The 17,364-nt window shown below is 42.6% G+C and overlaps 40 non-coding genes and 6 pseudogenes across 40 annotated transcripts; all 46 read right to left on the bottom strand.

Annotated features, from left to right (window-relative positions):
• Positions 1-6,998: 6,998 nt before the first annotated feature.
• LOC135066387 (5S ribosomal RNA) lies at positions 6,999-7,117 on the bottom strand. Its single transcript, XR_010252634.1, has one exon. It is a non-coding gene; the product is annotated as a 5S ribosomal RNA (ribosomal RNA).
• Positions 7,118-7,224: 107 nt separating this feature from the next.
• Positions 7,225-7,343, bottom strand: LOC135058495 (5S ribosomal RNA). Its single transcript, XR_010244922.1, has one exon. It is a non-coding gene; the product is annotated as a 5S ribosomal RNA (ribosomal RNA).
• Positions 7,344-7,450: 107 nt separating this feature from the next.
• Positions 7,451-7,569, bottom strand: LOC134890990 (5S ribosomal RNA; annotated as a pseudogene).
• A 107-nt stretch (positions 7,570-7,676) lies between these two features.
• Positions 7,677-7,795, bottom strand: LOC135069229 (5S ribosomal RNA). Its single transcript, XR_010255416.1, has one exon. It is a non-coding gene; the product is annotated as a 5S ribosomal RNA (ribosomal RNA).
• A 107-nt stretch (positions 7,796-7,902) lies between these two features.
• Positions 7,903-8,021, bottom strand: LOC135068011 (5S ribosomal RNA). The gene has a single exon (XR_010254221.1). It is a non-coding gene; the product is annotated as a 5S ribosomal RNA (ribosomal RNA).
• Positions 8,022-8,128: 107 nt separating this feature from the next.
• On the bottom strand, positions 8,129-8,247 carry LOC134884509 (5S ribosomal RNA). The gene has a single exon (XR_010168653.1). It is a non-coding gene; the product is annotated as a 5S ribosomal RNA (ribosomal RNA).
• Positions 8,248-8,354: 107 nt separating this feature from the next.
• LOC135069230 (5S ribosomal RNA) lies at positions 8,355-8,473 on the bottom strand. Its single transcript, XR_010255417.1, has one exon. It is a non-coding gene; the product is annotated as a 5S ribosomal RNA (ribosomal RNA).
• Positions 8,474-8,580: 107 nt separating this feature from the next.
• Positions 8,581-8,699, bottom strand: LOC135067990 (5S ribosomal RNA). Its single transcript, XR_010254200.1, has one exon. It is a non-coding gene; the product is annotated as a 5S ribosomal RNA (ribosomal RNA).
• A 107-nt stretch (positions 8,700-8,806) lies between these two features.
• Positions 8,807-8,925, bottom strand: LOC135066967 (5S ribosomal RNA). Its single transcript, XR_010253199.1, has one exon. It is a non-coding gene; the product is annotated as a 5S ribosomal RNA (ribosomal RNA).
• Positions 8,926-9,030: 105 nt separating this feature from the next.
• LOC135069154 (5S ribosomal RNA) lies at positions 9,031-9,149 on the bottom strand. The gene has a single exon (XR_010255343.1). It is a non-coding gene; the product is annotated as a 5S ribosomal RNA (ribosomal RNA).
• A 107-nt stretch (positions 9,150-9,256) lies between these two features.
• Positions 9,257-9,375, bottom strand: LOC134901563 (5S ribosomal RNA). The gene has a single exon (XR_010175050.1). It is a non-coding gene; the product is annotated as a 5S ribosomal RNA (ribosomal RNA).
• A 107-nt stretch (positions 9,376-9,482) lies between these two features.
• LOC135058401 (5S ribosomal RNA) lies at positions 9,483-9,601 on the bottom strand. Its single transcript, XR_010244830.1, has one exon. It is a non-coding gene; the product is annotated as a 5S ribosomal RNA (ribosomal RNA).
• A 107-nt stretch (positions 9,602-9,708) lies between these two features.
• On the bottom strand, positions 9,709-9,827 carry LOC135065376 (5S ribosomal RNA). The gene has a single exon (XR_010251658.1). It is a non-coding gene; the product is annotated as a 5S ribosomal RNA (ribosomal RNA).
• Positions 9,828-9,934: 107 nt separating this feature from the next.
• LOC135063453 (5S ribosomal RNA) lies at positions 9,935-10,053 on the bottom strand. The gene has a single exon (XR_010249784.1). It is a non-coding gene; the product is annotated as a 5S ribosomal RNA (ribosomal RNA).
• A 105-nt stretch (positions 10,054-10,158) lies between these two features.
• LOC135069231 (5S ribosomal RNA) lies at positions 10,159-10,277 on the bottom strand. The gene has a single exon (XR_010255418.1). It is a non-coding gene; the product is annotated as a 5S ribosomal RNA (ribosomal RNA).
• Positions 10,278-10,384: 107 nt separating this feature from the next.
• Positions 10,385-10,503, bottom strand: LOC135069155 (5S ribosomal RNA). Its single transcript, XR_010255344.1, has one exon. It is a non-coding gene; the product is annotated as a 5S ribosomal RNA (ribosomal RNA).
• A 107-nt stretch (positions 10,504-10,610) lies between these two features.
• On the bottom strand, positions 10,611-10,729 carry LOC134885153 (5S ribosomal RNA). Its single transcript, XR_010169276.1, has one exon. It is a non-coding gene; the product is annotated as a 5S ribosomal RNA (ribosomal RNA).
• A 107-nt stretch (positions 10,730-10,836) lies between these two features.
• LOC134889692 (5S ribosomal RNA) lies at positions 10,837-10,955 on the bottom strand (annotated as a pseudogene).
• Positions 10,956-11,062: 107 nt separating this feature from the next.
• LOC135063454 (5S ribosomal RNA) lies at positions 11,063-11,181 on the bottom strand. Its single transcript, XR_010249785.1, has one exon. It is a non-coding gene; the product is annotated as a 5S ribosomal RNA (ribosomal RNA).
• A 105-nt stretch (positions 11,182-11,286) lies between these two features.
• On the bottom strand, positions 11,287-11,405 carry LOC134889693 (5S ribosomal RNA; annotated as a pseudogene).
• Positions 11,406-11,512: 107 nt separating this feature from the next.
• On the bottom strand, positions 11,513-11,631 carry LOC135063455 (5S ribosomal RNA). Its single transcript, XR_010249786.1, has one exon. It is a non-coding gene; the product is annotated as a 5S ribosomal RNA (ribosomal RNA).
• Positions 11,632-11,736: 105 nt separating this feature from the next.
• On the bottom strand, positions 11,737-11,855 carry LOC135069232 (5S ribosomal RNA). Its single transcript, XR_010255419.1, has one exon. It is a non-coding gene; the product is annotated as a 5S ribosomal RNA (ribosomal RNA).
• A 107-nt stretch (positions 11,856-11,962) lies between these two features.
• LOC134888664 (5S ribosomal RNA) lies at positions 11,963-12,081 on the bottom strand (annotated as a pseudogene).
• A 107-nt stretch (positions 12,082-12,188) lies between these two features.
• Positions 12,189-12,307, bottom strand: LOC135059703 (5S ribosomal RNA). The gene has a single exon (XR_010246104.1). It is a non-coding gene; the product is annotated as a 5S ribosomal RNA (ribosomal RNA).
• A 107-nt stretch (positions 12,308-12,414) lies between these two features.
• On the bottom strand, positions 12,415-12,533 carry LOC134901564 (5S ribosomal RNA). The gene has a single exon (XR_010175051.1). It is a non-coding gene; the product is annotated as a 5S ribosomal RNA (ribosomal RNA).
• A 107-nt stretch (positions 12,534-12,640) lies between these two features.
• Positions 12,641-12,759, bottom strand: LOC135058402 (5S ribosomal RNA). The gene has a single exon (XR_010244831.1). It is a non-coding gene; the product is annotated as a 5S ribosomal RNA (ribosomal RNA).
• A 107-nt stretch (positions 12,760-12,866) lies between these two features.
• LOC135065377 (5S ribosomal RNA) lies at positions 12,867-12,985 on the bottom strand. The gene has a single exon (XR_010251659.1). It is a non-coding gene; the product is annotated as a 5S ribosomal RNA (ribosomal RNA).
• Positions 12,986-13,092: 107 nt separating this feature from the next.
• Positions 13,093-13,211, bottom strand: LOC135063456 (5S ribosomal RNA). Its single transcript, XR_010249787.1, has one exon. It is a non-coding gene; the product is annotated as a 5S ribosomal RNA (ribosomal RNA).
• A 105-nt stretch (positions 13,212-13,316) lies between these two features.
• On the bottom strand, positions 13,317-13,435 carry LOC135069233 (5S ribosomal RNA). The gene has a single exon (XR_010255420.1). It is a non-coding gene; the product is annotated as a 5S ribosomal RNA (ribosomal RNA).
• Positions 13,436-13,542: 107 nt separating this feature from the next.
• Positions 13,543-13,661, bottom strand: LOC135069156 (5S ribosomal RNA). The gene has a single exon (XR_010255345.1). It is a non-coding gene; the product is annotated as a 5S ribosomal RNA (ribosomal RNA).
• A 107-nt stretch (positions 13,662-13,768) lies between these two features.
• Positions 13,769-13,887, bottom strand: LOC135064340 (5S ribosomal RNA). The gene has a single exon (XR_010250649.1). It is a non-coding gene; the product is annotated as a 5S ribosomal RNA (ribosomal RNA).
• Positions 13,888-13,994: 107 nt separating this feature from the next.
• Positions 13,995-14,113, bottom strand: LOC134884510 (5S ribosomal RNA). The gene has a single exon (XR_010168654.1). It is a non-coding gene; the product is annotated as a 5S ribosomal RNA (ribosomal RNA).
• Positions 14,114-14,220: 107 nt separating this feature from the next.
• Positions 14,221-14,339, bottom strand: LOC135069235 (5S ribosomal RNA). The gene has a single exon (XR_010255422.1). It is a non-coding gene; the product is annotated as a 5S ribosomal RNA (ribosomal RNA).
• A 107-nt stretch (positions 14,340-14,446) lies between these two features.
• Positions 14,447-14,565, bottom strand: LOC135067991 (5S ribosomal RNA). The gene has a single exon (XR_010254201.1). It is a non-coding gene; the product is annotated as a 5S ribosomal RNA (ribosomal RNA).
• Positions 14,566-14,672: 107 nt separating this feature from the next.
• On the bottom strand, positions 14,673-14,791 carry LOC135066968 (5S ribosomal RNA). The gene has a single exon (XR_010253200.1). It is a non-coding gene; the product is annotated as a 5S ribosomal RNA (ribosomal RNA).
• Positions 14,792-14,896: 105 nt separating this feature from the next.
• On the bottom strand, positions 14,897-15,015 carry LOC134893930 (5S ribosomal RNA; annotated as a pseudogene).
• A 105-nt stretch (positions 15,016-15,120) lies between these two features.
• On the bottom strand, positions 15,121-15,239 carry LOC134889694 (5S ribosomal RNA; annotated as a pseudogene).
• Positions 15,240-15,346: 107 nt separating this feature from the next.
• LOC135063457 (5S ribosomal RNA) lies at positions 15,347-15,465 on the bottom strand. The gene has a single exon (XR_010249788.1). It is a non-coding gene; the product is annotated as a 5S ribosomal RNA (ribosomal RNA).
• A 105-nt stretch (positions 15,466-15,570) lies between these two features.
• Positions 15,571-15,689, bottom strand: LOC135067886 (5S ribosomal RNA). The gene has a single exon (XR_010254094.1). It is a non-coding gene; the product is annotated as a 5S ribosomal RNA (ribosomal RNA).
• Positions 15,690-15,796: 107 nt separating this feature from the next.
• On the bottom strand, positions 15,797-15,915 carry LOC135059704 (5S ribosomal RNA). The gene has a single exon (XR_010246105.1). It is a non-coding gene; the product is annotated as a 5S ribosomal RNA (ribosomal RNA).
• A 107-nt stretch (positions 15,916-16,022) lies between these two features.
• LOC134901566 (5S ribosomal RNA) lies at positions 16,023-16,141 on the bottom strand. The gene has a single exon (XR_010175053.1). It is a non-coding gene; the product is annotated as a 5S ribosomal RNA (ribosomal RNA).
• A 107-nt stretch (positions 16,142-16,248) lies between these two features.
• LOC135058403 (5S ribosomal RNA) lies at positions 16,249-16,367 on the bottom strand. The gene has a single exon (XR_010244832.1). It is a non-coding gene; the product is annotated as a 5S ribosomal RNA (ribosomal RNA).
• Positions 16,368-16,474: 107 nt separating this feature from the next.
• Positions 16,475-16,593, bottom strand: LOC135065378 (5S ribosomal RNA). Its single transcript, XR_010251660.1, has one exon. It is a non-coding gene; the product is annotated as a 5S ribosomal RNA (ribosomal RNA).
• Positions 16,594-16,700: 107 nt separating this feature from the next.
• LOC135063458 (5S ribosomal RNA) lies at positions 16,701-16,819 on the bottom strand. The gene has a single exon (XR_010249789.1). It is a non-coding gene; the product is annotated as a 5S ribosomal RNA (ribosomal RNA).
• A 105-nt stretch (positions 16,820-16,924) lies between these two features.
• Positions 16,925-17,043, bottom strand: LOC135069236 (5S ribosomal RNA). Its single transcript, XR_010255423.1, has one exon. It is a non-coding gene; the product is annotated as a 5S ribosomal RNA (ribosomal RNA).
• A 107-nt stretch (positions 17,044-17,150) lies between these two features.
• On the bottom strand, positions 17,151-17,269 carry LOC135069157 (5S ribosomal RNA). The gene has a single exon (XR_010255346.1). It is a non-coding gene; the product is annotated as a 5S ribosomal RNA (ribosomal RNA).
• Between the last annotated feature and the right edge of the window lie 95 nt (positions 17,270-17,364).

Here is a 17,364-nt window from a genome sequence, read left to right on the forward strand (position 1 = left end):
AATCGGTGTAGATATTGGCTGACTTACCCTTAGCCAATTCACATGCTCTGGTTAGGGCGACCAGTTCAGCAACCTGGGCTGAGTGAGGTGGGCCTAGCGGTTCCGCTTCTATGGTGTCTTGGTCATCTACGACTGCGTATCCAGTACACAAGTCTCCCGAGTCTGACTGTCTGTGACAACTACCGTCCGTGTAGAACGTGAGTTCTGCATCTTTCAGTGGGTTGTCACTGATGTCAGGCCTTGCGGTAAAATTTGGGGTCAAATATTCCATACAATCATGTGTATCTTCCTTTGTATTAAATCCTCCTTCCCCATCACTCTCACCTTCCACCCTTTGTGCCTGACCAGGCACACCTGGGAGATATGTTGCAGGATTTAATGCACTGCATCTCCTTATGGTGATGTTTACGGGGGCCATTAGTGCTAATTCCCATCTTGTAAACCTCGCTGATGAGACGTGTCTGGTTTGGGCAGAATTCAATAAGGCTGACACTGCATGTGGTGTATGGATTGTGAGGTTGTGGCCTAGCACGACATCTTCGCTTTTTGTCACTAGCAATGCTATTGCAGCCACGCTTCGCAAGCAAGTGGGGAGGGATCGCGCTACCGTATCTAGCTGAGCGCTGTAGTATGCAACTGGCCTGCTGGCATCACCGTGTTTTTGGGTTAGTACGCCTGCCGCGCAACCAGCACTTTCTGTTCCGTATAGTTCAAAGGGTTTCCCATAGTCTGGCATACCTAGTGCTGGTGCCTGCGTTAGGCACTGTTTGAGTCTCTCAAATGCTGTTTCGGACTCATCTGTATGCGAGATCCTATCAGGTTTGTTTGAGGAGACCATTTCCTGCAAAGGTAACGCTAAAATGGAAAACCCTGGGATCCAATTGCGGCAATACCCACACATTCCTAAAAACGTTCTGATCTGTTGCTGGGTTTGTGGCAGGGTCATGTCTCTAATTGCTTGGATTCTATCAGCGGTCAGGTGTCTCAGTCCTTGTGTTAGACAGTGTCCCAAATATTTTACCTTAGTTTGGCATAATTGCAACTTGTCTTTGGACACCTTGTGTCCGAAAGATGAAACAGGAGCTGTTTCGTATCCTTCAGAGATGCTTCCAGTGAATCTGAACACAGTAATAAATCGTCCACATACTGTATCAATACTGATCCACTGTCTGGTTGGAAAGACTGTAAACAATCATGCAAAGCCTGGGAAAATATACTTGGACTATCTATGAAACCTTGGGGTAGTCGAGTCCACGTATATTGGACTCCTCTGTATGTGAATGCAAACAAATATTGGCTGTCAGGGTGCAGAGGTACCGAAAAGAAAGCGGAGCAGAGGTCAATAACAGTGAAAAATTTGGCAGTGGGAGGGATTTGCATTAGGATGACAGCTGGATTTGGCACTACGGGGAACTGACTCTCAACTATTTTGTTAATCCCCCTTAGATCCTGCACTAGCCTGTAACCCCTCCCCCCACTCTTTTTAACAGGGAAGATGGGACTATTGGCAGTGCTGGACGTTCTTACCAGAATGTCCTGTTGTAGCAAGCGCTCTATTACTGGGTAAACTCCTAACTCCACCTCTGGCTTCAGAGGATACTGTGGGATTTTTGGAGCTATCCTACCATCTTTTACTTGCACAACTACTGGAGCTACGTTTGCCATTAATCCAGTGTCCTGTCCGTCTTTTGTCCAAAGTGACTCTGGTATCTGAGATGTCATTTCTTCTACTTGGGATGGATTCCTATTTGTCATAATGGTATGTGACATTAATTTTGATGGGGAGTCTAACATGTCTCGCACTTCCTGAGCGTGATTCTCAGGTATGTCCAAGAATACACCTTCAGGAGTACAATAAATGACGCACCCCATTTTACACAGTAAGTCTCTTCCCAGGAGATTGGTTGGTGCCGATGCAGCCAGCAAAAAGGAATGCTTGGTATGCAAAGGCCCTATTGTAATCTCGGCTGGTTTGCTAACAGGGTAGTGCTGGACTACTCCTGTTACTCCCATGGCTGGAATTGTCCTACCAGTGGTTCTCATGCCCACTGTCGAATTTATCACTGACTTGGCCGCCCCTGTGTCTACAAGAAAGTTTAAAGTTTTACCAGCTACATTAATTGCGACCTCGGGTTCACTTTCAAGGTTGGCAATCAATTTCACTGGCTGCAGATTACAGGTATGGCCACACCCCTATTGGGTATGGTGACCTCCCTGAATCCCGCTGGCAGCAACTATTTGTGAGGGAGATAGTTGGGAACTACCAGAGGCATGCCAGTCTCTGTTTGGGGGATATCTTTTTGTTTCCCCTGTATGTGGCTCATAACTCCGTTTCTGCGGACCTTGCTCCCAATGTCGTGTGTCGTGTCGTTGTCTAGGGGGTTGGTATGATCTTTGCGAATTTTTCGCTCTACAGTCTCGTGCATAGTGTCCCTGTCTTTGACAAGAATAACATGTTATCATAGTTGACTTACCCACAGGGTTGGATGGTACATACGCTGGCTGCTTTGTGGTCAGGGCCTGTATACTTACCGACATTAGCTTATCACTCTGCGACTCCCTGTGTCTGGTGATGTTTCGGTCGTGATCAATAGCAGCCTCTCTCAAAGTGGACACTGACAGACCTCGCCAACATGGTTGCGTGGTCTGTACCCTTGCCTTTAATGTTTCCTTCAAACCATCCATTAGTACGGATACTGCTACTTCTCGATGGTTTGGATTTATCCTAATGTCCTCTATACCAGTGTACTTTGCCATTTCTAATAGTGCCCGGTGAAAATATTCTGCAGCTGTTTCTGACTCTTTTTGTTTAATGGAAAATATTTTGTTCCATTTAACAACTGCTGGGAAATGCTCCTTTAACTGTAAGTTTATCCTTCTTACGTTATCTTTGTTGTACACATCTGTAAGAGGTACGTCCAGATCTAGTCCACAATCAGCTAAAAATTGGGCTGAGTCGACATTGGAGGGTAAACAAGCTTTTAGCAATATCTGCCAATCTTTATTATTGGGCTCTAAAGTGTTTCCTAAGTCTGTGATGTATTTTTGGCTGGCAACTAAATCTTTTCTAGGGTCAGGGAATTCAGACACTATGGTCCTTAATTCCATTCGGGAAAATGGGCTGTACATGGCAATGTTCCTTATGGGAGTGGCTCCTGATACATCTGTTTTCCCATTGGGAACTGCTATTACCCTAACAGGAGTAATTCTAACAACCTCATTCTGTGTAGATTCTACAGCTTGTGGTGAAATAGTCTCAGCATAATGCATGGTGCCGTACTTACCAGTTGATACGACCTCACCTATCCCTCCGCTAGGGGCCTTTACTAGTCTCGTGGGTGTTGCTGTGCCTACTGTGGTCTCTGCTATGGTGGCTGCTAGAGAGAGCGCTGAAATCGTTGTCGCTTCGTCCTCTTGATCACACTCCTGAGGAAAGTTCAAAACAGGGTACAACTTGCACGGGTTAATACTTGCATGGGTTAATGGGTTAACATTATCATTAACATTTACACAGTTACTAAGTGATTTTGTGTTACACCTTAGTGCGTCTTTCTCCGTAATCAACTTCTCTCCTGATATATATGGTGGCGGCGGGGCCGTGGCAATCAGTTTTCTGTTAGAGCCAGATCCTGCCGCCTGAGCCAAACCTCTCTGTATCTCACCTTCCTGTTGCCACAACTGTAAATAATCATAATGCTGAACTCGTCTCTTTGTTGATTTTATGAGACATATCCTCCTCCTTAAATTTTGTAACACCTCTGGGCTGAAGCTACCTATTCTTGGGAATTTCTCCCGGTCTTGTACCGTCATTCTCTCCCATTCATCACATAAAACCTCTGTGTGACTTCCATATTTCTCACACATGATATACCTGGCCGACCCAATTGGTCGGACCACTGAATCAACCCGAACCGAGGTTGATCGCCCCCTACCTGAACAACTGGCCCCCATAACTCTGCAGGCGTTGCTTGCTCTACCTCTGATCTCTATATCAAGGTCTTCAGCGAACCCTTACAGAAAACCAGATTAGGCTGACGGTGGCGGTTTACCGAGTACCCCACTCACTCGCCCACGCCGACCAATGCGACCTGATCACACCGATATGGTGCTGGCGCACTCGACCCAGGGCACCTATAAAAACCGTTGTTTACTGGAACATGCGAGGGTTATCCGCAGAACACTTACTCTTTCCAGTAAAGGTGAGGTTTGTCAGATAGTTCCTGAGTGACCAGCGAACTTCCCTTCTTGAAAAAATAAAAAATTACACAAATCACGTCAGAATGTACAAATAGCGTTTGTGACCCCTTTACTCTAATGGTACTAGGTCAGATTACTAACTACTGTACACAATTACGTGCGGTCCAGTCGTTCAGTACACAAACAACTAAGCTTGTGTACGGAAAGACCAATGGAATCGAAACTTACGACTGCGAATTCCTTCAGCCAGAGCTTGTACGGCCTATATGGGTCTTGCACCAACCCTTCTTTTGGTGTTGTGCCTCTGAACTGTATAGCGGACTTCCCTGTTTACTGTACCTGGACCTGCTGGTCTACTATGACCTCCTGGTCTTGTTCTGTACGACCTCCTGGTCTGACCTCCTGGTCTTGTTCTATACTGGTCCGCTATACTCTAATGCTCAAATATTATGTTTAACCAAGGATGCCTCCCTAGCCACCGTGCACGTCACTTACACGCGTGTACCTCACGAGTACTCGACTTTTCTTGTGATTCAACCTTTAAGTTATATAAACTTATGTAATACAAAAACACTCACTCATCACATGTACACTTTTGCTTCTATTTCTATTTCTGCGCAGAAATTTTTCTTTAGCCCAGCTGTGTTACCAATTAGGAGCAGGATCTGTTAATTTAAATTTTGGATTTCCAAAAATAGACTTGCGTTATTTATCGCCTGTGGCGCTATTTACCGCTTTGCGTTACTTATCGCGTTGCGTTAAAAATCAACTTATCGTGACTTGAGCTACGTGGGCGTAACCGGACGCTCCGTTGCGTAATGTACGCTGCGTGCGTCTGCCTTTGGATTGCGTACACAAGTCTTTTGTTAGGGACACGTGTACGCAAAGCAAAGATCCACCGTAACACAATTTATACTTTTATCAATGTAGATGATCCTTGATCATCTACCACACAACACACTGACTTCGCCTTATCTCCCAGGCAAAACTGTGTGTTTGTCTATCTTTTAACTATATTACCTTTGCTCTTTAAACTATGAAATAACGGCAAATCTTTTTTTAGCACTTTTTTTTTTCAACTATAAAACTGGCAGACAGGAGAGTGATATACGAAAATGAAAAAGAAAAAGAAATGCAGATATATATATGTGTGCGTGCGTGTGTACGCAGGACAGAAAAATACAGTTTTAAAAGACACTAGCGTTTTGTTCTTACCTCCGGTTCCCGGATTCCTTCAGCACTCTTTTATCTAAGCGAAGCAGACGCTTATCCCGTCAGCACTACGAGACAACCTCCCGCCCTTTGCTGAGGGATAATGTCTGCTGATCTACCTAGTGCAGATATGTGAAGGACAGGACGAGCCGCCAATTGATAAAGCTAAATATTTATCGTGTATATAACTCTATATGAGGTCTTAGAACACTGTACGCTATCTACGTAAGAAGTACCGTAAGGGTACGCAAGTTGTGTATCGATCGCTTAGCCGTGATCGCGACGCTCAGGCGTCACGTTCACTCACGGCCAAGTGATCACAGGCAGGCAGACTATTGGCTGTTGACTATCGTAATGATTCGCTATAGCGTAGCAGCGCTCGGGACCACGAGGAGATCACCAGCGATGCAGACGCTCACAACGTTAAACCTTTATATCTATACCTTTAGCAATGAAATACACAGCAAACCTTAGTGTAGAGACAAAGTGTAAGTGCAACCTTGTGTAACCTGATTAACTACAAAGCTGCTTGAGCGTCACCGACGCTCAGGGAATATTTAACACTAAAAAGAATACACAGATACCTGGGCTTAGGGTCCGAAACCTATTATGTGTATTATGACTATTATACTTGCAAAAAGAATCACAGTACAAAGCATACACTACAATATAACATAAACCAACTAACCAGATAACTACACAGGAAATACAATATAATACAATTAAGTCTAATCAAGGGAAAATACGAGAGAAAGAGAAGAGAGGGAGAGAGAGAAATGGCTCACAGTAAGACAATATGATTACGGAGAGAACTTACGCACAAGGGGAACGATTGCATGCGCCTCGATATCCAGCTCCCGATTATCAGCAATGAGAACCGTTGAAGAGAGTGAAGTTGGATATGGTCGGCCTGCTATTTATGCCCCACACACAATACAATTCAATGGTCCCTACAATCTCATTGTTCATTGGACACAGGAATTCGGCTTCGTATTGTAACAAAAAGGTCATAGGTTGATTCATACAGGTGGGCTGTGACTATTTCCAACTGCTCAGGTGGGAGGGAAACTGGGTTTCCCACCGCATGGGTAATAAAGTGCAAATAAAGTAAATGTTCATAAACTTCTTATGTCCATAACTATTCGCACGAGCGATTGATCTGCTTCAAACCAACACCGGAATATTTCTAATTAAATATTCTTCCGATGGATACTAAACACCACTGTATTACTCCTATCTGACCCTTCGTATCAAACAAAGAGGGATTCCTCTGTTCATAAACATTCTATATTAACCAAACTTTCAGAATCTATCAAAGGGACCATGATCTACAAAATACATTATTTGTGAAAATATGTAACGATTGAGTCGCACGCTACGACTACACAAACCTTACCGTAAATACGCATACCGTGCACCAGCGGGTGCACGCAACAGCGGGTATGCGCCTTCACGGGAGAGCGCACGCATGCGCAGCGCGGACCAGTGTGAGGTGCAAATATGGCAGTGTGTATAGAGATATTTTTCTGACTTTGACAATACGTTTTAAAATGGAATGCATCAACAGAACGGTGTTGGCAGTATAAAATTATCTACAGCACCTTGTATTCCCAGGTGGTCTCCCATCCAAGTACTAACCAGGCCCAACACTGCTTAGCTTCCAAGATCAGATGAGATTGGGCGTATCCAGTGTGGTGTGGCTGTAGATGAGCTTTATGGTTTCTGTTAGAACTTTTCTACTTCTAACTACTGGTTTATAAATGAATAAGTTTGAAAATGGAATGCATCAACAGAACGGTGTTGGCAGTATAAAAATATCTACAGCACCTTGTATTCCCAGGTGGTCTCCCATCCAAGTACTAACCAGGCCCAACACTTCTTAGCTTCCAAGATCAGATGAGATTGGGCGTATCCAGTGTGGTATGGCTGTAGATGAGCTTTGTGGTTTCTGTTAGAACTTTTCTACTTCTAACTACTGGTTCATAAATGAATACGTTTGAAAATGGAATGCATCAACAGAACGGTGTTGGCAGTTTAAAAATATCTACAGCACCTTGTAATCCCAGGTGGTCTCCCATCCAAGTAATTACCAGGCCCAACACTGCTTAGCTTCCAAGATCAGATGAGATTGGGCGTATACAGTGTGGTGTGGCTGTAGATGAGCTTTATGGTTTCTGTTAGAACTTTTCTACTTCTAACTACTGGTTCATAAATGAATACGTTTGAAAATGGAATGCATCAACAGAACGGTGTTGGCAGTATAAAAATATCTACAGCACCTTGTATTCCCAGGTGGTCTCCCATCCAAGTACTAACCAGGCCCAATACTGCTTTGCTTCCAAGATCAGATGAGATTGGGCGTATCCAGTGTGGTGTGGCTGTAGATGAGTTTTGTGGTTTCTGTTTGAACTTTTCTACTTCTAACTACTGGTTCATAAATGAATACATTTGAAAATTGAATGCATCAACAGAACGGTGTTGGCAGTATAAAAATATCTACAGCACCTTGTATTCCCAGGTGGTCTCCCATCCAAGTACTAACCAGGCTCAACACTGCTTAGCTTCCAAGATCAGATGAGATTGGGCGTATACAGTGTGGTGTGGCTGTAGATGAGCTTTATGGTTTCTGTTAGAACTTTTCTACTTCTAACTACTGGTTCATAAATGAATACGTTTGAAAATGGAATGCATCAACAGAATGGTGTTGGTAGTATAAAAATATCTACAGCACCTTGTATTCCCAGGTGGTCTCCCATCCAAGTACTAACCAGGCCCAACACTGCTTAGCTTTCTAGATCAGATGAGATTGGGCGTATCCAGTGTGGTGTGGCTGTAGATGAGCTTTGTGGTTTCTGTTAGAACTTTTCTATTTCTAACTACTGGTTCATAAATGAATACGTTTGAAAATGGAATGCATCAACAGTACGGTGTTGGCAGTATAAAAATATCTACAGCACCTTGTATTCCCAGGTGGTCTCCCATCCAAGTACTAACCAGGCCCAATACTGCTTTGCTTCCAAGATCAGATGAGATTGGGCGTATCCAGTGTGGTGTGGCTGTAGATGAGCTTTGTGGTTTCTGTTTGAACTTTTCTACTTCTAACTACTGGTTCATAAATGAATACATTTGAAAATTGAATGCATCAACAGAACGGTGTTGGCAGTATAAAAATATCTACAGCACCTTGTATTCCCAGATGGTCTCCCATCCAAGTACTAACCAGGCCCAACACAGCTTAGCTTCCAAGATCAGATGAGATTGGGCGTATCCAGCGTGGTGTGGCTGTAGATGAGCTTTGTGGTTTCTGTTAGAACTTTTCTACTTCTAAATACTGGTTCATAAATGAATACATTTGAAAATGGAATGCATCAACAGAACGGTGTTGGCAGTATAAAAATATCTACAGCACCTTGTATTCCCAGGTGGTCTCCCATCCAAGTACTAACAAGGCCCAAAACTGCTTAGCTTCCAAGATCAGATGAGATTGGGCGTATCCAGTGTGGTGTGGCTGTAAAAGCTTTGTGGTTTCTGTTAGAACTTTTCTACTTCTAACTACTGGTTCATAAATGAATACGTTTGAAAATGGAATGCATCAACAGAACGGTGTTGGCAGTATAAAAATATCTACAGCACCTTGTATTCCCAGGTGGTCTCCCACCCAAGTACTAACCAGGCTCAACACTGCTTAGCTTCCAAGATCAGATGAGATTGGGCGTATACAGTGTGGTGTGGCTGTAGATGAGCTTTATGGTATCTGTTAGAACTTTTCTACTTCTAACTACTGGTTCATAAATGAATACGTTTGAAAATGGAATGCATCAACAGAACGGTGTTGGCAGTATAAAAATATCTACAGCACCTTGTATTCCCAGATGGTCTCCCATCCAAGTACTAACCAGGCCCAACACTGCTTAGCTTCCAAGATCAGATGAGATTGGGCGTATCCAGTGTGGTGTGGCTGTAGATGAGCTTTATGGTTTCTGTTAGAACTTTTCTACTTCTAACTACTGGTTCATAAATGAATACGTTTTAAAATGGAATGCATCAACAGAACGGTGTTGGCAGTATAAAAATATCTACAGCACCTTGTATTCCCAGGTGGTCTCCCATCCAAGTACTAACCAGGCCCAACACTGCTTAGCTTCCAAGATCAGATGAGATTGGGCGTATCCAGTGTGGTGTAGCTGTAGATGAGCTTTGTGGTTTCTGTTAGAACTTTTCTACTTCTAACTACTGGTTCATAAATGAATACGTTTTAAAATGGAATGCATCAACAGAACGGTGTTGGCAGTATAAAAATATCTACAGCACCTTGTATTCCCAGGTGGTCTCCCATCCAAGTAATAACCAGGCCCAACACTGCTTAGCTTCCAAGATCAGATGAGATTGGGCGTATCCAGTGTGGTGTGGCTGTAGATGAGCTTTGTGGTTTCTGTTAGAACTTTTCTACTTCTAAATACTGGTTCATAAATGAATACGTTTGAAAATGGAATGCATCAACAGAACGGTGTTGGCAGTATAAAAATATCTACAGCACCTTGTATTCCCAGGTGGTCTCCCATCCAAGTACTAACCAGGCCCAACACTGCTTAGCTTCCAAGATCAGATGAGATTGGGCGTATCCAGTGTGGTGTGGCTGTAAAAGCTTTGTGGTTTCTGTTAGAACTTTTCTACTTCTAACTACTGGTTCATAAATGAATACGTTTGAAAATGGAATGCATTAACAGAACGGTGTTGGCAGTATAAAAATATCTACAGCACCTTGTATTCCCAGGTGGTCTCCCATCCAAGTACTAACCAGGCCCAATACTGCTTTGCTTCCAAGATCAGATGAGATTGGGCGTATCCAGTGTGGTGTGGCTGTAGATGAGCTTTGTGGTTTCTGTTTGAACTTTTCTACTTCTAACTACTGGTTCATAAATGAATACATTTGAAAATTGAATGCATCAACAGAACGGTGTTGGCAGTATAAAAATATCTACAGCACCTTGTATTCCCAGGTGGTCTCCCACCCAAGTACTAACCAGGCTCAACACTGCTTAGCTTCCAAGATCAGATGAGATTGGGCGTATACAGTGTGGTGTGGCTGTAGATGAGCTTTATGGTTTCTGTTAGAACTTTTCTACTTCTAACTACTGGTTCATAAATGAATACGTTTGAAAATGGAATGCATCAACAGAACGGTGTTGGCAGTATAAAAATATCTACAGCACCTTGTATTCCCAGGTGGTCTCCCATCCAAGTACTAACCAGGCCCAACATTGCTTAGCTTCCAAGATCAGATGAGATTTGGCGTATCCAGTGTGGTGTGGCTGTAGATGAGCTTTGTGGTTTCTGTTAGAATTTTTCTACTTCTAACTACTGGTTCATAAATGAATACTTTTGAAAATGGAATGCATCAACAGTACGGTGTTGGCAGTATAAAAATATCTACAGCACCTTGTATTCCCAGGTGGTCTCCCATCCAAGTACTAACCAGGCTCAACACTGTTTAGCTTCCTAGATCAGATGAGATTGGGCGTATCCAGTGTGGTGTGGCTGTAGATGAGCTTTGTGGTTTCTGTTAGAACTTTTCTACTTCTAAATACTGGTTCATAAATGAATACGTTTGAAAATGGAATGCATCAACAGAACGGTGTTGGCAGTATAAAAATATCTACAGCACCTTGTATTCCCAGGTGGTCTCCCATCCAAGTACTAACCAGGCCCAACACTGCTTAGCTTCCAAGATCAGATGAGATTGGGCGTATCCAGTGTGGTGTGGCTGTAAAAGCTTTGTGGTTTCTGTTAGAACTTTTCTACTTCTAACTACTGGTTCATAAATGAATACTTTTGAAAATGGAATGCATCAACAGTACGGTGTTGGCAGTATAAAAATATCTACAGCACCTTGTATTCCCAGGTGGTCTCCCATCCAAGTACTAACCAGGCTCAACACTGTTTAGCTTCCTAGATCAGATGAGATTGGGCGTATCCAGTGTGGTGTGGCTGTAGATGAGCTTTGTGGTTTCTGTTAGAACTTTTCTACTTCTAAATACTGGTTCATAAATGAATACGTTTGAAAATGGAATGCATCAACAGAACGGTGTTGGCAGTATAAAAATATCTACAGCACCTTGTATTCCCAGGTGGTCTCCCATCCAAGTACTAACCAGGCCCAACACTGCTTAGCTTCCAAGATCAGATGAGATTGGGCGTATCCAGTGTGGTGTGGCTGTAAAAGCTTTGTGGTTTCTGTTAGAACTTTTCTACTTCTAACTACTGGTTCATAAATGAATACGTTTGAAAATGGAATGCATCAACAGAACGGTGTTGGCAGTATAAAAATATCTACAGCACCTTGTATTCCCAGGTGGTCTCCCATCCAAGTACTAACCAGGCCCAATACTGCTTTGCTTCCAAGATCAGATGAGATTGGGCGTATCCAGTGTGGTGTGGCTGTAGATGAGCTTTGTGGTTTCTGTTTGAACTTTTCTACTTCTAACTACTGGTTCATAAATGAATACATTTGAAAATTGAATGCATCAACAGAACGGTGTTGGCAGTATAAAAATATCTATAGCACCTTGTATTCCCAGGTGGTCTCCCACCCAAGTACTAACCAGGCTCAACACTGCTTAGCTTCCAAGATCAGATGAGATTGGGCGTATACAGTGTGGTGTGGCTGTAGATGAGCTTTATGGTTTCTGTTAGAACTTTTCTACTTCTAACTACTGGTTCATAAATGAATACGTTTGAAAATGGAATGCATCAACAGAACGGTGTTGGCAGTATAAAAATATCTACAGCACCTTGTATTCCCAGGTGGTCTCCCATCCAAGTACTAACCAGGCCCAACACTGCTTAGCTTCCAAGATCAGATGAGATTGGGCGTATCCAGTGTGGTGTTGCTGTAGATGAACTTTCTGGTTTCTGTTAGAACTTTTCTACTTCTAACTACTGGTTCATAAATGAATACGTTTTAAAATGGAATGCATCAACAGAACGGTGTTGGCAGTATAAAAATATCTACAGCACCTTGTATTCCCAGATGGTCTCCCATCCAAGTACTAACCAGGCCCAACACTGCTTAGCTTCCAAGATCAGATGAGATTGGGCGTATCCAGTGTGGTGTGGCTGTAGATGAGCTTTATGGTTTCTGTTAGAACTTTTCTACTTCTAACTACTGGTTCATAAATGAATACGTTTTAAAATGGAATGCATCAACAGAACGGTGTTGGCAGTATAAAAATATCTACAGCACCTTGTATTCCCAGGTGGTCTCCCATCCAAGTACTAACCAGGCCCAACACTGCTTAGCTTCCAAGATCAGATGAGATTGGGCGTATCCAGTGTGGTGTAGCTGTAGATGAGCTTTGTGGTTTCTGTTAGAACTTTTCTACTTCTAACTACTGGTTCATAAATGAATACGTTTTAAAATGGAATGCATCAACAGAACGGTGTTGGCAGTATAAAAATATCTACAGCACCTTGTATTCCCAGGTGGTCTCCCATCCAAGTAATAACCAGGCCCAACACTGCTTAGCTTCCAAGATCAGATGAGATTGGGCGTATCCAGTGTGGTGTGGCTGTAGATGAGCTTTGTGGTTTCTGTTAGAACTTTTCTACTTCTAAATACTGGTTCATAAATGAATACGTTTGAAAATGGAATGCATCAACAGAACGGTGTTGGCAGTATAAAAATATCTACAGCACCTTGTATTCCCAGGTGGTCTCCCATCCAAGTACTAACCAGGCCCAACACTGCTTAGCTTCCAAGATCAGATGAGATTGGGCGTATCCAGTGTGGTGTGGCTGTAAAAGCTTTGTGGTTTCTGTTAGAACTTTTCTACTTCTAACTACTGGTTCATAAATGAATACGTTTGAAAATGGAATGCATTAACAGAACGGTGTTGGCAGTATAAAAATATCTACAGCACCTTGTATTCCCAGGTGGTCTCCCATCCAAGTACTAACCAGGCCCAATACTGCTTTGCTTCCAAGATCAGATGAGATTGGGCGTATCCAGTGTGGTGTGGCTGTAGATGAGCTTTGTGGTTTCTGTTTGAACTTTTCTACTTCTAACTACTGGTTCATAAATGAATACATTTGAAAATTGAATGCATCAACAGAACGGTGTTGGCAGTATAAAAATATCTACAGCACCTTGTATTCCCAGGTGGTCTCCCACCCAAGTACTAACCAGGCTCAACACTGCTTAGCTTCCAAGATCAGATGAGATTGGGCGTATACAGTGTGGTGTGGCTGTAGATGAGCTTTATGGTTTCTGTTAGAACTTTTCTACTTCTAACTACTGGTTCATAAATGAATACGTTTGAAAATGGAATGCATCAACAGAACGGTGTTGGCAGTATAAAAATATCTACAGCACCTTGTATTCCCAGGTGGTCTCCCATCCAAGTACTAACCAGGCCCAACACTGCTTAGCTTCCAAGATCAGATGAGATTTGGCGTATCCAGTGTGGTGTGGCTGTAGATGAGCTTTGTGGTTTCTGTTAGAACTTTTCTACTTCTAACTACTGGTTCATAAATGAATACGTTTGAAAATGGAATGCATCAACAGAATGGTGTTGGTAGTATAAAAATATCTACAGCACCTTGTATTCCCAGGTGGTCTCCCATCCAAGTACTAACCAGGCCCAACACTGCTTAGCTTTCTAGATCAGATGAGATTGGGCGTATCCAGTGTGGTGTGGCTGTAGATGAGCTTTGTGGTTTCTGTTAGAACTTTTCTATTTCTAACTACTGGTTCATAAATGAATACGTTTGAAAATGGAATGCATCAACAGTACGGTGTTGGCAGTATAAAAATATCTACAGCACCTTGTATTCCCAGGTGGTCTCCCATCCAAGTACTAACCAGGCCCAATACTGCTTTGCTTCCAAGATCAGATGAGATTGGGCGTATCCAGTGTGGTGTGGCTGTAGATGAGCTTTGTGGTTTCTGTTTGAACTTTTCTACTTCTAACTACTGGTTCATAAATGAATACATTTGAAAATTGAATGCATCAACAGAACGGTGTTGGCAGTATAAAAATATCTACAGCACCTTGTATTCCCAGATGGTCTCCCATCCAAGTACTAACCAGGCCCAACACAGCTTAGCTTCCAAGATCAGATGAGATTGGGCGTATCCAGCGTGGTGTGGCTGTAGATGAGCTTTGTGGTTTCTGTTAGAACTTTTCTACTTCTAAATACTGGTTCATAAATGAATACATTTGAAAATGGAATGCATCAACAGAACGGTGTTGGCAGTATAAAAATATCTACAGCACCTTGTATTCCCAGGTGGTCTCCCATCCAAGTACTAACAAGGCCCAAAACTGCTTAGCTTCCAAGATCAGATGAGATTGGGCGTATCCAGTGTGGTGTGGCTGTAAAAGCTTTGTGGTTTCTGTTAGAACTTTTCTACTTCTAACTACTGGTTCATAAATGAATACTTTTGAAAATGGAATGCATCAACAGTACGGTGTTGGCAGTATAAAAATATCTACAGCACCTTGTATTCCCAGGTGGTCTCCCATCCAAGTACTAACCAGGCTCAACACTGTTTAGCTTCCTAGATCAGATGAGATTGGGCGTATACAGTGTGGTGTGGCTGTAAAAGCTTTGTGGTTTCTGTTAGAACTTTTCTACTTCTAACTACTGGTTCATAAATGAATACTTTTGAAAATGGAATGCATCAACAGTACGGTGTTGGCAGTATAAAAATATCTACAGCACCTTGTATTCCCAGGTGGTCTCCCATCCAAGTACTAACCAGGCTCAACACTGTTTAGCTTCCTAGATCAGATGAGATTGGGCGTATCCAGTGTGGTGTGGCTGTAGATGAGCTTTGTGGTTTCTGTTAGAACTTTTCTACTTCTAAATACTGGTTCATAAATGAATACGTTTGAAAATGGAATGCATCAACAGAACGGTGTTGGCAGCATAAAAATATCTACAGCACCTTGTATTCCCAGGTGGTCTCCCATCCAAGTACTAACCAGGCCCAACACTGCTTAGCTTCCAAGATCAGATGAGATTGGGCGTATCCAGTGTGGTGTGGCTGTAAAAGCTTTGTGGTTTCTGTTAGAACTTTTCTACTTCTAACTACTGGTTCATAAATGAATACGTTTGAAAATGGAATGCATCAACAGAACGGTGTTGGCAGTATAAAAATATCTACAGCACCTTGTATTCCCAGGTGGTCTCCCATCCAAGTACTAACCAGGCCCAATACTGCTTAGCTTCCAAGATCAGATGAGATTGGGCGTATCCAGTGTGGTGTAGCTGTAGATGAGCTTTGTGGTTTCTGTTAGAACTTTTCTACTTCTAACTACTGGTTCATAAATGAATACGTTTTAAAATGGAATGCATCAACAGAACGGTGTTGGCAGTATAAAAATATCTACAGCACCTTGTATTCCCAGGTGGTCTCCCATCCAAGTACTAACCAGGCCCAACACTGCTTAGCTTCCAAGATCAGATGAGATTGGGCGTATCCAGTGTGGTGTTGCTGTAGATGAACTTTCTGGTTTCTGTTAGAACTTTTCTACTTCTAACTACTGGTTCATAAATGAATACGTTTTAAAATGGAATGCATCAACAGAACGGTGTTGGCAGTATAAAAATATCTACAGCACCTTGTATTCCCAGATGGTCTCCCATCCAAGTACTAACCAGGCCCAACACTGCTTAGCTTCCAAGATCAGATGAGATTGGGCGTATCCAGTGTGGTGTGGCTGTAGATGAGCTTTATGGTTTCTGTTAGAACTTTTCTACTTCTAACTACTGGTTCATAAATGAATACGTTTTAAAATGGAATGCATCAACAGAACGGTGTTGGCAGTATAAAAATATCTACAGCACCTTGTATTCCCAGGTGGTCTCCCATCCAAGTACTAACCAGGCCCAACACTGCTTAGCTTCCAAGATCAGATGAGATTGGGCGTATCCAGTGTGGTGTAGCTGTAGATGAGCTTTGTGGTTTCTGTTAGAACTTTTCTACTTCTAACTACTGGTTCATAAATGAATACGTTTTAAAATGGAATGCATCAACAGAACGGTGTTGGCAGTATAAAAATATCTACAGCACCTTGTATTCCCAGGTGGTCTCCCATCCAAGTAATAACCAGGCCCAACACTGCTTAGCTTCCAAGATCAGATGAGATTGGGCGTATCCAGTGTGGTGTGGCTGTAGATGAGCTTTGTGGTTTCTGTTAGAACTTTTCTACTTCTAAATACTGGTTCATAAATGAATACGTTTGAAAATGGAATGCATCAACAGAACGGTGTTGGCAGTATAAAAATATCTACAGCACCTTGTATTCCCAGGTGGTCTCCCATCCAAGTACTAACCAGGCCCAACACTGCTTAGCTTCCAAGATCAGATGAGATTGGGCGTATCCAGTGTGGTGTGGCTGTAAAAGCTTTGTGGTTTCTGTTAGAACTTTTCTACTTCTAACTACTGGTTCATAAATGAATACGTTTGAAAATGGAATGCATTAACAGAACGGTGTTGGCAGTATAAAAATATCTACAGCACCTTGTATTCCCAGGTGGTCTCCCATCCAAGTACTAACCAGGCCCAATACTGCTTTGCTTCCAAGATCAGATGAGATTGGGCGTATCCAGTGTGGTGTGGCTGTAGATGAGCTTTGTGGTTTCTGTTTGAACTTTTCTACTTCTAACTACTGGTTCATAAATGAATACATTTGAAAATTGAATGCATCAACAGAACGGTGTTGGCAGTATAAAAATATCTACAGCACCTTGTATTCCCAGGTGGTCTCCCACCCAAGTACTAACCAGGCTCAACACTGCTTAGCTTCCAAGATCAGATGAGATTGGGCGTATACAGTGTGGTGTGGCTGTAGATGAGCTTTATGGTTTCTGTTAGAACTTTTCTACTTCTAACTACTGGTTCATAAATGAATACGTTTGAAAATGGAATGCATCAACAGAACGGTGTTG

The sequence above is a fragment of the Pseudophryne corroboree genome, chromosome 3 (genome assembly GCF_028390025.1).
Source record: "Pseudophryne corroboree isolate aPseCor3 chromosome 3, aPseCor3.hap2, whole genome shotgun sequence".
NCBI lineage: Eukaryota > Metazoa > Chordata > Amphibia > Anura > Myobatrachidae > Pseudophryne > Pseudophryne corroboree.